The sequence below is a fragment of the Phalangium opilio genome, unplaced genomic scaffold, assembly GCF_054372755.1.
Source record: "Phalangium opilio isolate 3A_F unplaced genomic scaffold, DU_Popi_V2 ptg000521l_1, whole genome shotgun sequence".
Lineage (NCBI taxonomy): Eukaryota > Metazoa > Arthropoda > Arachnida > Opiliones > Phalangiidae > Phalangium > Phalangium opilio.
The window spans coordinates 1,107,501-1,121,355 of record NW_028324240.1 but is presented as its reverse complement, the minus strand read 5'-3'; the positions used below and the strand labels follow the sequence as shown (position 1 = coordinate 1,121,355).

General features: G+C 38.3%; 2 non-coding genes and 1 pseudogene across 2 annotated transcripts; all 3 read left to right on the top strand.

The window, feature by feature from the left end:
• Positions 1 to 10,606: 10,606 nt before the first annotated feature.
• LOC149589691 (small subunit ribosomal RNA) lies at positions 10,607 to 12,408 on the top strand. The gene has a single exon (XR_016379712.1). It is a non-coding gene; the product is annotated as a small subunit ribosomal RNA (ribosomal RNA).
• Positions 12,409 to 13,079: 671 nt separating this feature from the next.
• On the top strand, positions 13,080 to 13,233 carry LOC149589690 (5.8S ribosomal RNA). Its single transcript, XR_016379677.1, has one exon. It is a non-coding gene; the product is annotated as a 5.8S ribosomal RNA (ribosomal RNA).
• Positions 13,234 to 13,691: 458 nt separating this feature from the next.
• The window catches only part of LOC149589689 (large subunit ribosomal RNA), a 5,821-nt pseudogene continuing 5,657 nt past the window's right edge, over positions 13,692 to 13,855 (top strand).

The following is a 13,855-nucleotide window of genomic DNA, read 5'->3' as shown; positions in this document are numbered from 1 at the left end:
TTTATAAGCTAAATCAATATTGCCAAACCATAATCCATCATTAATTTCAACTCAATTAAGCCTAAAACCTTTAAATTAAACTTAATCAAGATTAAACCTTTAAATTGAACTTCATTGAGATATACCTTCAAATCAAACTTAATCGAGATATACCTTCAAATCAAACTTAATCGAGATATACCTTCAAATTAAACTTAATCGAGATATACCTTTAAATTAAACTTAATCGAGATATACCTTTAAATTAAACTTAATCGAGATATACCTTCAAATTAAACTTAATCGAGATATACCTTTAAATTAAATTGAACTTAATCGAGATATACCTTTAAATTAAATTGAACTTAATCGAGATATACCTTTAAATTAAATTGAACTTAATCGAGATATACCTTTAAATTAAATTGAACTTAATCGAGATATACCTTTAAATTAAATTGAACTTAATCGAGATATACCTTTAAATTAAATTGAACTTAATCGAGATATACCTTTAAATTAAATTGAACTTAATCGAGATATACCTTTAGATTAAATTGAACTTAATCGAGATATACCTTTAAATTAAATTGAACTTAATCGAGATATACCTTTAAATTAAATTGAACTTAATCGAGATATACCTTTAAATTAAATTGAACTTAATCGAGATAAACCTTTAAACTAAACTTAATCGAGATAAACCTTTAAACTTAAATAAAATTAAGGTGAAACTAACCCAAAACACGATTTTTTTGGTTCAATTCATGGATACCCTATTTAATTAAAATTAAAACTAAATTTATCTTTCACCCAGTCTCAATTTTCCATTTTAATCTTTACAATTAAATGAGGATTATTATTATATTATTAATTAAAGTTGATATTTACACCCATTTCAAGTCGATATTTACACCCATTTCAAGTCGATATTTACACCCATTTCAAGTTGATATTTACACCCATTTCGAGTCGATATTTACACCCATTTCAAGTCGATATTTACACCCATTTCAAGTTGATATTTACACCCATTTCAAGTCGATATTTACACCCATTTCAAGTCGATATTTACACCCATTTCAAGTTGATATTTACACCCATTTCAAGTCGATATTTACACCCATTTCAAGTCGATATTTACACCCATATCAAGTTGATATTTACACCCATTTCAAGTCGATATTTACACCCATTTCAAGTCGATATTTACACCCATTTCAAGTCCATATTTACACCCATTTCAAGTCCATATTTACACCCATTTCAAGTCCATATTTACCCCCATTTCAAGTCCATATTTACCCCCAATTCAAGTCCATATTTACCCCCATTTCAAGTCCATATTTACCCCCATTTCAAGTTCATATTTACCCCCAATTCAAGTCCATATTTACCCCCAATTCAAGTCCATATTTACCCCCAATTCAAGTCCATATTTACCCCCATTTCAAGTCCATATTTACCCCCATTTCAAGTCCATATTTACCCCCATTTCAAGTCCATATTTACCCCCATTTCAAGTCCATATTTACCTCCATTTCATGTCCCAAATTAAAACCCCTATTAATCTCATATCAAACCCCTGTTCACCCCATTTCAGGACCATACGCCTGATTTACAGGATAATTCATAGTCGTGTTCAGTGGGACTTTACTACCTTTCCTATTGTGTACGTACACGTTGAAGGCTTTCTTATTAAATCAATCCTGAATGAACACGATTATAAGTTAATGCCGATAAAATTATCCAAATGAACTCTTTTGGGCAACAACTAATGGAGTCAGATTGGTTTTAATAATGAGCATGTTTTACTTTTTAAAACATCACTTAAAAACCTTTCCGAGTTTTGTATGCACAATTTTTTAAAAATACATGCTTTCAATTATTGCTTATTGGAAAATATTTCATGGCATAAAAATTTTATTTTTATTTTACAAATCGATATTTAATATTAGGTCATTACTAAACAACGCGTGAACGCGGGCCTTTTCCAAAAAAAATCGTTTATTTTTCAAGGTCCTTCAACTAAAAACGTTGAATATATTGCTTGTTTTATAGGTCGGGTTAGGTAAGGCATATGTTAGTTAGGTTACGTTTCATTGAGACACAAATTTAAAGCATTGTGCCTCTTAATAGTAGAAGTATTTATCCTATAAATGCTATAAATTTAATAAAAAAATTGTTCAATAATAACAACCGTTTTATCGTTGACAGCGTTTAAAAATAAAAATATTTGCTTTTAATAATATGTAATAATATAGGCACTATATTACGTTAGAAAATTATTTTTGGGAACTCATTCTATGTTCAAACTTCGTTTAAGTTCGTTACAGTGTTACGTAATTTGACTTAAAAATTAAAATAAGCGAATCGCTTTATAACGGTCCATTTCTGCGACTTAAAAATTTTTCATTCTTCTAAACTATAAATTTTGCTTAATGTTTTACAAAATAGATGGGATTTTTGCTCATTTTACGTAACCACTCAATCTTTATAAATTAATCAGACCTAAATGGGTCAATAGGGCCTTAAAACGGGGGAAATAGGGTCTTTAAATGGGTAAACAGGGACTTGAAATGTTGTATTAACGGGTTTGTTTTACACCATAAACGTGGTGCTAAATATGGAAAAAAAAATATTTAACAACTATTTCACAGTTTTTCACTTCACTTGGTTTAATAATGTGTTATAGGTAGCGTACCTTTTCCCTACTTTTAACACCATTAAACTAAGTAATATTAGAAGTTCAACAGATTGCCTAAAAAAGATGTTAAAAACCACTGTAAATGGTGCTTAAATGCCTAATATTTCCTTAATACTTGCAAATAATATTAGAAAATGGCGTCAATTGATCATAAAAATGGGGTTAAAGTACACCATGAATGATGTCTTTTTTGGCACCGGAAAAAACAGCATAAATGGTGTTTGAATGAACCGTTATATTTTAGAGTGCAATGGTATGACGGTAAAGCAAACATAATTATTCAAAATTTAATTTCATTAAGACTGAAGTGACAGATATTATAAAAAAACGTCTTGGTTTGGACCAAGGCCGAAAAAACAAACGATATGTGTGAGGTTTATCAATTGACTGAAGTTTCAGATATTGAAATATTTTTCTAGTTATTTCTATCCACTCAATCCTTAATCAATATTTAATTCAATCAACTGATTTTACTGTTAATCGATCTAGTCCCTCTAAATTAATTGAAAAAATTACATATCTACGCTTTTTCAAGAACAATTACATTTTCCGAAAACATTTTATCATGAAATTAATTATTTTGAAGGGATTTCGTGTCGATGATCACTAACTTGTAAGCACCTTGACCGACATAGTTTTAATTGTTGCTGGCTTGACAAATTTTCAAGTTTGCACCAAAAGAAGTTTAAATCTGTTTTAAGTTGTTGATAACTGTCGTTTACAGTGAATTTCGTCTACTTAAGACAAAGCAACAAAGTTTATCCTGTGTGGTAAAGGGTAAAGATCACATAAACAGAAATACTTCTCAGTACCAATGACTTGTTATATTCATTTGCCGCGGAAATAATATGGTTAAACACATCATTCATTACTAGTTATGCCAAGAAGGTCACATTTAACTCCGACACCCTTCCCTTCCTCTATTTTCCCAATATATGGCGTTTTATAATAACCAGTGGTTCCAGTGTATGGGTCATCTGAGCCGTCGCAACACACTCAGCCAATAGATCGAAACCTTTTCACATTAGTAAACGGTACATGACACTCCGGACTTGCCCACCAACCTTTTTAACCCAACACTATAAAACATTCGTGTACATGAATGATTATGGTTATGGCTTGACACTCGCTAGCGCCCGAACGACCGATCACTCAGTGTAATCGGTGTACATTTGTAAGTGAGTAGACCATTTTGGAAATTACATACAGAGAAACTAAAACACAGGTGTGATCCCGCCATTGGGGTGTTTTCTCTCATTCTCTCGCTCGCTTAGAAACACCGCTATAGGCAGTGCTAGTTGACTAGCCTCCTGCCCGTAGTGAACTTTGGCACCGTCTGGCGATGACCCTTGGTGCGAGGGAGAATACACCTCGCCCCTGATCTTTGCGCTTGCTAAAATGATTACGCGTAATACGTAACCGGTGTAAAAGTAGCGCCAACAATGTAGAAAGGGGTGGTGACGTTTCAAATGAAGACTGAGTTATGACCAAGAAATTCTAAAGTACGGAAATGGAAGTTCCAGTGCAACTTTACCTTCATAGAGGCGGCAATAGAAATGAAGAATTTCTATATACGAAATTAGGTAGGATTTTACTTTACCTACCTAACCCAACCAACACTTGATTCTGACTAATTAGGCCACGGGGAGTTCGGAAAAAATAGTGAAAAAATTCTTAACCCCCCGCAAGTTGGTCAAAAATTTTTTTGAAAATTTGAAAATTGCATGTACTTACCGCCATTAAGACCGCGCCTAAACATTCTGCCCTCGATCTTGAAAAACTACCCGGGGGGGGGGGTAAATATAATAATGACTCGCGACGGAAATCAAGGAGCACATACTGCGGAAATATAGCTATGAAATTTTAAACACCCACTGAAACATTTAGAATTCTCATACCAGGGTAGAAAAATATTTGAAGCGAGCTCCAATTTTAAAAATAAACAACGATATTTTGCTAAATTGCGTAGATTATTTCGGAAGTAAATAAAGATAAACTATAATATTTTGGAAAAGGTGTAACATTATTTGGGAAGTAAATGAAGATAAACCACAATATTTTTGAAAAGGCGTAACATTATTTGGGAAATAAATGAAGATAAACCACAATATTTTGGAAAAGGCGTAACATAATTTGGGAAGTAAATGAAGATAAACCACAATATTTTGGAAAAGGCGTAACATTATTTGGGAAATAAATGAAGATAAACAACAATATTTTGGAAAAGGCGTAACATTATTTGGGAAATAAATGAAGATAAACAACAATATTTTGGAAAAGGCGTAACATTATTTGGGAAGTAAATGAAGATAAACCACAATATTTTGGAAAAGGCGTAACATTATTTGGGATGATAAACAACATATTTTGGAAAGGCGGTCACTTATTTGGAAAATTATATAAAATTTGCTTAAAATGTGGCACTTAGCGTTACCCGAGAAACACCACATGGAGGTGGCCACACGTCGTTTCTCATAAGGAGTTTTGTTTAGGCAGGTCCCCTTGCCTACTGCCGTATATATTTACTGAAATTCCACCAAATCTCGTAAAAATCGGTAAATAATAAATTAATTAAGATGACTCAATTCGAGAACCAAAATATCTAGTAGCCCCATCCAAATATTTTATAAGTCCTGAATGAATATCATATGAATAAAATCTACCCTGATTTTCCGGTTTTTTCATGTAAATGAAAAGATCTGCAACCTTACGTTCGTCCTGCCTTGAACAATCTTTCCAACGAATGATTCGCCAAAAATTGTATTCCGATATTCCATTCAATATGCAGAATGCTACAACTTGCATTCTTTTTACATATGTGCATTCGTCAAAAAATGCACACACAATATGTTCAGGAACGCTGCTAAAATCAGATACATCCTTTCCATTTAGCAACCTTCGCATCGCTGCAACGCGATTACTTTTGAAAGCCATAATTATCAACTTTAACTCGATAATTTTTATTTTTACAAACCGTTAATCCTTTTCAATAAATGGTTTGAAAAAAAAAGATCTAGATCTACCTTTTATTGTGGGCAGAAGCAGGTTCGGTTAGGTTTTTGGTTTGGATAGCTTAGGATTTCACTTCACGTGGAAAAAATGAATTTTTGTTCTAGATTTAAAACATCCAAACCCACCGCCGGCACAATGGTTGTCATGGTAACGTGGCAACCTTCTTCTTTGCCATGGCAACCGTTCGCGCATGCGCGAACCGTTTTTTAGTAACAGGTGACTTTTTAAGACAATTCTTTATTACTCATCAGACGCGTTTGAGCGAGCTAAGCGAGAGGTTTAATAAAACTCAATTTTGTGGCATTATTTTGTTGGGAAGAGATATTTTTGTTGGGAAGAGATATTTTTGGTGGGAAGAGACATTTCTGGTGGGAAGAAACACATTTTTGGTGGGAAGCATTTGGTTTTGTGGCTGGCCTATTTTCAAAAATGGAAAATCCAACTTTTGAAAACCCTAATTTTGAAACTGCGGAACAGTTTTTCCACAGTATTTCGTTAAAAAATTGGGGTGGATTTTTTCCATGTATGAACGAAGAGTTAAGGGCCAAATCTGAAAGGGACGCTAAAACTCTGGTGATTTCATTGGACTTGGTTCCAAGCGTTACTTCTTTCAATGAAAGAAAGATCGCTTGTACTTGCGGAAATAAATCCGACGATGGAATTATCGATGGATTTCTTGTGGGGGTGTTTAACAACCAAAGTCGGTTTGGATACGTAATCCGATGTTCCACTGGGCAATCTCGAGCCCACAAGCGAAAGGCTTTAAGGGCATTGAAGAAAAAGGTTCCCGATCATTTGGTTTCCGAGTGTGTGAAGGCTTTCGTCCCCTCCAAAAACACATGGTTCTATAATCAAAATTTGTCGGTTACCGACAATCTTTTCCTCGTTTTCCTTTGGGTTTGTAAAATGAGCGTCACTGACGCTACAACCCATAGTGAATGTTCCTCACGAACAGTTGTGGATTATTTTTCCATGTGTCGTGAGGTAACGGAGATTGTCATTTCTAATAGGGCCGACAAAGTTCAGATTGGAGGACCAGGACTGTTTGTGGAGGTGGACGAAACCTACCTTCATACTCGCAAATACAACCGAGGGGCGGAGTTAGCCGGGGAAACCATTTGTATCTTTGGAATTTATTGCCGGGATACAAAAGATGGTCTATTTTTGAAAGTGAAAAATAAGTCCCGTGCTGTTCTGTGGAGGCAAATGGCAAAATATATAGCCCCTGGGTCCATCATCGTGTCTGACGGAGCCCCTATGTACATGAATTGTACGTTAATGGGCTTTCGGGAGCACCTTACCGTGCTTCATAAGTACGAGTTTGTCAACTCGGAAGATTCTCGCGCCCATACGAACAACATCGAGAACCGAAATAAACACGTGAAGGATGCCATTAAGCCCCACAGAACAGACAGGTCATTAAGTAGCTATATATGGCTTCTTATTGGTACCGATGCCTATTTTTCAAGGACCAGGATGGAAACTGGCTTCCTCCTGGAACCAATTTTGCTCGGTTCTTGGAAGACGTAAAGTCTTGCTACCCTGGACCGGGCAAAAAAGGCCTTGAATTAATTGAAATCGGGGTCTCGGAGGAAGAGCTGGCTACTCTCGATCCCGAGACAGAACCAGCATTTTTAATTGCTGGCCAAAACGAAGAAAACACTGCCGAATTCACTGACGAATAAGGCAATGTTTTCTTAGTTTTTGGCAGTAGGCAAGGGGCCTGCCTTATCAAAACTCCCCGGTTGGATTATAGCGGCAGTAGGCAAGGGGCCTGCCTTATCAAAACTCCCGGTTGGATTATAGCGGCAGTAGGCAAGGGGGGCTGCCTTATCAAAACTCCTCATGAGAAACGACGTGTGGCCACCTCCAAGTGGTGTTTCTCGGGTAACGCTAAGTGCCACACTTTACTGCATAGCCATCGGTATAAACAGTTTTGCAGTTAATAATGTATAATTTTTCATATACTCTTCCTTCCAACATATTGAAGCCTTTTTAAAATATTGTTGTTCACCATCATTTGCTTCCCAATAATTGGCCGCCTTTTCAAAAATATTGCTAATTATCTTCATTTACTTAACAAACAATATTATGCCTTTTCCAAAATATTGTGCTTTACCTTCATTTACTTAACAAACAATATTATGCCTTTTCCAAAATATTGTGCTTTACCTTCATTTACTTCCCAAATAATGTTACACCTTTTCCAAAATATTATTGTTTATCTTCATTTACTTCCCAAATAATATTATGCCTTTTCCAAAATACTATTGTTTATCTTCATTTACTTCCCAAATAATGTTACGCCTTTTCCAAAATATTGTGGTTTATCTTCATTTACTTCCCAAATAATGTTACGCCTTTTCCAAAATATTGTGGTTTATCTTCATTTATTTCCCAAATAATGTTACGTCTTTTCCAAAATATTGTGGTTTATCTTCATTTACTTCCCAAATAATGTTACGCCTTTTCCAAAATATTGTGGTTTATCTTCATTTATTTCCCAAATAATATTACGCCTTTTCCAAAATATTGTGGTTTATCTTCATTTATTTCCCAAATAATGTTACGCCTTTTCCAAAATATTGTGGTTTATCTTCATTTACTTCCCAAATAATATTATGCCTTTTCCAAAATATTGTGGTTTATCTTCATTTACTTCCCAAATAATATTATGCCTTTTCCAAAATATTATTGTTTATCTTTATTTACTTCCGAAATAATCTACGCAATTTAGCAAAATATCGTTGTTTATTTTTAAAATTGGAGCTCGCTTCAAATATTTTTCTATCCTGGTATGAGAATTCTAAATGTTTCAGTGGGTGTTCAAAATTTCATAGCTATATTTCCGCAGTATGTGCTCCTTGAATTCCGTCGCGAGTCCTTATTATTATATTTACCCCCCCGGGTAGTTTTTCAAGATCGAGGGCAGAATGCGTTTAGGCGCGTAGCGGTCTGAATGGCGGTAAGTACATGCAATTTTCGGAAATTTTCAAAAAATTTTTTCACCAACTTGCGGCGGGTTTAGAATTTTTTCACTAATTTTTTCGAACTCCCCGTGGCCTAATTAATCAGAATCAAGTGTTGGTTGGGTTAGGTAGGTAAAGTAAAATCCTACCCGAAATTAAATGTATAAATTCGCGCAACACCCTGCTTTGGCATCTATTAAATATTTACATTTTCCATTCGAGTTATACCAAAGTTCGCTTGCTCTTTTTAGACATCCAGTAGAACATTTCAAATATTCAATACTAATCCCTCAACACGTACTCCCTTCAAAATAATTAATTTCATGATAAAATGTTTTCGGAAAATGTAATTGTTCTTGAAAAAGCGTAGATATGTAATTTTTTCAATAAATTTAGAGGGACTAGATCGATTAACAGTAAAATCAGTTGATTGAATTAAATATTGATTAAAGATTGAGTGGATAGAAATAACTAGAAAAATATTTCAATATCTGAAACTTCAGTCAATTGATAAACCTCACACATATCGTTTGTTTTTTCGGCCTTGGTCCAAACCAAGACATTTTTTTATAATGTATGTATTTAATATTTATTTATTTATTTTTTTATTTAATTATTTATTTTTTTATTTAATTATTTATTTATTTATTTATTTATTTATTCATTCATTCATTTATATATTTATTTCCTTCCTTCCTTTTAGCAGGAATCCCGTTACCTTCCTTCCTTCCTTCCTTCCTTCCTTCCTTCCTTCCTTCCTTCCTTCCTTCCTTCATTCATTCATTCATTCATTCATTCATTCATTCATTCATTCATTATTTCAACCATTCAACCATTCATTCATTCAACCATTTACTTACTTACTTATTTAATTATTTATTTATTTATTTATTTGTTTATATTTAAATTAAATATATTTATTTATTTAGGTAACCCAAAACTTTGATGAATCAAGCTACGTGAACGCAGAAATACTTCTTGAACACTAGCATAACTTAAAGCAATGTAACTTTTATTCTCTAACTGAAACTAGCATATCTATTTATTTTAGTTTTCGTGGATGATATGCCCGGGACTCGGAATAGGGCGTAAATTAAGAATAATGCGGTTATGTGAGTAAGCCGTCTTACACTTCATTTCCTCACCATAAAACACTGTCAATGAAAGTTTAACTTCATTCCGTTAACTTATATTAACCCCGCATTCCTTTAGCATCCCACCTACTCCCTACCACCAACACACCCTCTCTCCTTCTTCCCTTCGCATATTGAAAAAAGAGTGTGAATTAAATTTTTTCATCGTTAGTGAGTTCAAGTTTTAAACGGGCTTCGGGAAACATGCATGTTAAAAATTTCAAAATTCCCGAACTGGTAAGTTTCCCCTAATACTTATGTTCCACACTACTATTGTGGAGCGTGTTCGTTTTGTGTTTCAATTTAAATCATCAATTGATGCAAATTGTCTCTACAATTTCAAGCATCAATTTGTGATAATTGAAAGGCAAAGAAAAACGTCACGTGTCCCGTTGCTTCTGGCGGGTACGAAAGTCTAGCCGACTTTCGGCCGTCGATCGAAGCGATAATTTTATCAGCTAGTCCCAGATCGTCCTCGTAACGGAGGTGCGACGTTGGTGGGCCAACTGGTAATAATTGCTATTCGATGGTGAGTTTGTCTCGTAAAGGGCAATAATCCAAGTACCTCAGCGTTCACGCTCGAACACGGCGATTGAAATATATCGCCTCGGGTGAATGAATCGAGAAACAGAAGCGAAGAAAACCGTTCCCGAGAGGGTTCGGCTTCTCGTTTTTAACGTCGATAAAGTTGGAGCCGTCCGCTTCAAGCGGCGGTTCTACGACGCCTTTAACCCGGCTCGACGGTCCTTAATCGGGCCGGTCGTAGCCCGGGACTGGCGTCAACTGACGGCAACGTTATTCGTTGTTACCTGGTTGATCCTGCCAGTAGTCATATGCTTGTCTCAAAGACTAAGCCATGCATGTCTAAGTACATGCCGAAATAAGGTGAAACCGCGAATGGCTCATTAAATCAGTTATGGTTTCTTAGATCGTACTTTTTTACTTGGATAACTGTGGTAATTCTAGAGCTAATACATGCAGCAGAGCCCCGACCTTAGGGAAGGGGCGCTTTTATTAGACCAAGACCAATCGGGCTTCGGCCCGCTTACCATGGCGACTCTGGATAACTTGGGGCAAATCGCACGATCTCGTATCGGCGATGTTTCTTTCAAGTGTCTGCCTTATCAACTTTCGATGGTAGGCTACGCGCCTACCATGGTCGTAACGGGTAACGGGGAATCAGGGTTCGATTCCGGAGAGGGAGCCTGAGAAACGGCTACCACATCCAAGGAAGGCAGCAGGCGCGCAAATTACCCACTCCCGGCACGGGGAGGTAGTGACGAAAAATAACAATACGGGACTCTTTTGAGGCCCCGTAATTGGAATGAGTACACTCTAAATCCTTTAACGAGGATCCATTGGAGGGCAAGTCTGGTGCCAGCAGCCGCGGTAATTCCAGCTCCAATAGCGTATATTAAAGTTGTTGCGGTTAAAAAGCTCGTAGTTGAATCTCAGTTCCAGACAGGCGGTCCGCTCCGGTGGTTACTGCCTGGCCTGAACATCCTGTCGGTTTTCCTTCGGTGCTCTTCATTGAGTGTCGTAGGTGCCCGACACGTTTACTTTGAAAAAATTGGAGTGCTCAAAGCAGGCGTCCCGCCTGAATAATGGTGCATGGAATAATGAAAGAGGACTTCGAGTTCTATTGTGTTGGTTTTCGGAACACGAGGTAATGATTAAAAGGGACAGACGGGGGCATTCGTATTGCGACGCTAGAGGTGAAATTCTTGGACCGTCGCAAGACGAACTACAGCGAAAGCATTTGCCAAGAATGTTTTCATTAATCAAGAACGAAAGTTAGAGGTTCGAAGGCGATCAGATACCGCACTAGTTCTAACCATAAACGATGCCAACCAGCGATCCGCCTGAGTTACTCAATTGACTCGGCGGGCAGCTTCCGGGAAACCAAAGTTTGTGGGTTCCGGGGGAAGTATGGTTGCAAAGCTGAAACTTAAAGGAATTGACGGAAGGGGAGTGGAGCCTGCGGCTTAATTTGACTCAACACGGGAAAACTTACCCGGCCCGGACACCGGAAGGATTGACAGATTAAGAGCTCTTTCTTGATTCGGTGGGTGGTGGTGCATGGCCGTTCTTAGTTGGTGGAGCGATTTGTCTGGTTAATTCCGATAACGAACGAGACTCTAGCCTACTAAATAGGCGACCGATCAATTGTGTCGGTCTTCCTTCTTAGAGGGACAAGCGGGGTTTAGCCGCACGAAACAGAGCAATAACAGGTCTGTGATGCCCTTAGATGTCCGGGGCCGCACGCGCGCTACACTGAAGGAATCAGCGTGTGTTTACCCCTGTCCGGCAGGACTGGGTAACCCGATGAACCTCCTTCGTGATAGGGATAGGGGCTTGTAATTGTCCCCCTTGAACGAGGAATTCCCAGTAAGCGCGAGTCATAAGCTCGTGTTGATTACGTCCCTGCCCTTTGTACACACCGCCCGTCGCTACTACCGATTGAATGATTTAGTGAGGTCTTCGGACTGGTGCTCGGAGCGGCTTTCGGGTCGCACCGACGTACCGGAAAGATGACCAAACTTGATCATTTAGAGGAAGTAAAAGTCGTAACAAGGTTTCCGTAGGTGAACCTGCGGAAGGATCATTATCGAAAAATTGCGGTTCCGAAAAGGTTTAACCGGCGCCATTCTATGGGTACGAGTTACTCGGCGAAAAAACTTTTCAAAATTTTTTAATCTTCTTAGGAAGAAGGGTTTCGTCGTCGTAAAGAACGTTTCGTCGCGTTCTTTACCCGATACCCCCACTGGCAAGAGAACGACGGTAAATCCGTTCACGACCTACCGACGATGCGATTTCGTTCGCGACATAGCAGTGCCTTCACGACACGAGCGGCGCCGTAAACTTCTCTTACGGCGTCGACGAGTGATTAACGGGTGTACAGACCGAAGTTTGGATTCACCCTCGTGGTGCTCCCTTCGAAAGTCCCTGGCTGGCTTTGTCGCTTCGTGATTGCCGTTGAACGGGTCGCGACGGGTAGAAATCGCTCTCCGGTGGAATGAAAAAAATCTCGGCGGACCAGACTGCTCGAGTGTGGAATCTTTCGTGTCTGAGCGCATGGAAGATAGAGGGCTCGGGCCGCGGAATTCAACTCCGCGGCAGCTCGATCGATTCCATTTTCGGGAGTTTACCCTTTTTCCGCGGTGAATTCCCGGCACTATCCGTATAACCTCTATCATAGGGCGTTACCAAGCGTCCGCCTTTCTTAACGGAAAGAGCTTTATATCAAGGGTTTGTATTTTTGAAAAATAAAAAAAGTACGACTCTAAGCGGTGGATCACTCGGTTCGTGGGTCGATGAAGAACGCAGCCAGCTGCGAGACTTGGTGTGAATTGCAGGACACATTGAGCACTTATCTTTCGAACGCACATTGCGACCTCGGGTCTTTCCCGAGGTTTCGCCTGTCTGAGGGTCGGATTACTGACCACTGTGACCGCTTTTCGTACTCGATCATTCGAAGACGATTAGTCGGTCCTAAGGTGACCGTTTTTCTTGGTTCGCGAAAGTTTACCTTTCGGGAATCGAGATCGGTTTAAATTTCGTGTTTCGTCTCGTTCGTCGACTCGCCGTGACGTTGTCGCACGTTCGATTCGTGCTATGCCTTAAAAACCATAAGGACCAGAGCGGCTTCCGAGTAATGCGTAAAAACATTTTCTCGGCAAGTTCGTCTCGCGATGGTCCGGGCCATTCGAACGATTTCGGTCCTCGATCTAATTCGTTCGACGTGGTCGGTTTTACGCTTGTTTTCGTAAGAAACGGCGTTCGGCTACGCGTCTCGATGCTTTCGAAAGCGCGCCCTAGTGTTCTTTCCGAAGGATTCTGCGGGCGGGTTAATAGGAAGTTACGCTAGCCACCTCGATTTTTTAAAACTGTCGACCTCAGATCAGACGAGATAACCCGCTGAATTTAAGCATATAAATAAGCGGAGGAAAAGAAATCAACAGAGATTCCCTTAGTAGCGGCGAGCGAACAGGGAGAAGCCCAGCACCCAAGCGCCCGTCCCAATGGGGCGGGAGTGCTATTTGGTGTTTAGGAGT